The sequence below is a fragment of the Gekko japonicus genome, unplaced genomic scaffold (genome assembly GCF_001447785.1).
Source record: "Gekko japonicus isolate JY-2015 unplaced genomic scaffold, Gekko_japonicus_V1.1 scaffold60, whole genome shotgun sequence".
Classification (NCBI taxonomy): Eukaryota; Metazoa; Chordata; class Lepidosauria; order Squamata; family Gekkonidae; genus Gekko; species Gekko japonicus.
Window position 1 is genome coordinate 2,313,596 of NW_015167528.1, and position 1,494 is coordinate 2,315,089.

General features: G+C 50.0%; 1 protein-coding gene across 1 annotated transcript in view; it reads right to left on the bottom strand.

Moving 5' to 3' along the window:
• NDUFS6 (NADH:ubiquinone oxidoreductase subunit S6) overlaps window positions 1-1,494 on the bottom strand; it is a 15,453-nt gene that overhangs the window by 13,709 nt on the left and 250 nt on the right. The gene's annotated exons all lie outside the window — the stretch shown is intronic.

Here is a 1,494-nt window from a genome sequence, read left to right on the forward strand (position 1 = left end):
TAGAGGCTGTAAGTCGTTGATGACGTGTTGAACTGAGTTAGTGTGAGCTAGCTCACAGTTTTTTAGCCTCCAGCTCACACATTTTTGTTTTCGCTCAGGAAGGATGGCTCCAGAGAAAGCTAATTTATGCAGGAGCCAAACCGCTCGCTCACAGCTTTAATGCTAGTAGCTCACAAAGTAGGATTTTTGCTCACAAGACTCCATGGCTTAGAGGGAGCATTGGTTGAGACCTGTATGTGACTACTAGTGGTCTTCTGTTATTGTTTCTTTGGGCTCAGTTTTGTAACAGGCTGTCTCTGGGTATCCTTCTGGCTTCGTTAATCTGTTTTTCTTGACTTCCCATGGCTTAGAGGGAGCATTGGTTGAGACCTGTATGTGACTACTAGTGGTCTTCTGTTATTGTTTCTTTGGGCCCTGTTTTCTAACAGGCTGTCTCTGGGTATCCTTCTGGCTTTGTTAATCTGTTTTTCTTGACTTCATCACGTGGGCATTTTAGTTGATTTCTTTTAGAACTGACTGATTTGATCTTCTTGCAGTCCAAGGGACTCTCAAGAGTCTTCTCCAGCACCATAGTTCAAAAGAATCTATTCTTCGGCGCTCGGCCTACTGTGGTCATGTGGCCGGCACGACTCAACACCAAGGTGCACGGAACGCTGTTCTGTCCCACCGAAGTGGTACCTATTTATCTACTTGCAATTTCTTGCTTTCGAACTGCTAGGTTGGCTTAGGTAAAGGTAAAGGTTCCCCTTGCTCGAAAGCTAGTCGAGTCCGACTGTAGGGTTGCGGTGCTCATCTCCGTTTCCAAGCCGAAGAGCCAGCGCTGTCCGAAGACGTTTCCGTGGTCATGTGGCCGGCATGACTCAACACCGAGGCTCACCAACGCTGTTACCTTCCCACTGAAGTGGTACCTAGTGATCTACTTGCAATGTCTTGCTTTCGAACTGCTCGGTTGGCATTATGCTCCTCCCCCCATTTAACTATCCCTGGTACTTAGGGAATGGGGGGGGGGACACGAAACTCTTTGATGGTACAGGTAAAGGTTCCCCTTGCTCGAAAGCCCAGTCGAGTCCGATTCAAGGGTTGCGATGCATATATCTGTTTCCAAGCCGAAGAGCCAGCGCTGTCCGAAGACGTTTCCGTGGTCATGTGGCCGGCATGACTAAACACCAAAGCGCACGGAACGCTGTTACCTTCCCACCAAAGTGGTCCCTATTGATCTACTTGCCATGTCTTGCTTTCGAACTGCTAGGTTGGCAGGATTAGTATGGTAGCTGGACGCACGTGTTTATGTTCATCCACCAGCCCGTTTCTGGCAGAAGGTCCGTCATGTATTCGCATAACCACGGAGATGCTTCATTTTAAGAGATCCAAGAGCGGCCCTAAAGGGTTAAACATCAAAAGTCTCTGCCAGGGTTCCGGGGAGGAGGAGGACGAGCCCGCGGGGTGCCTCACGGGGAGAGAGAAGGGGTCCCCCCCCCGCCCCACGGGGCCCTC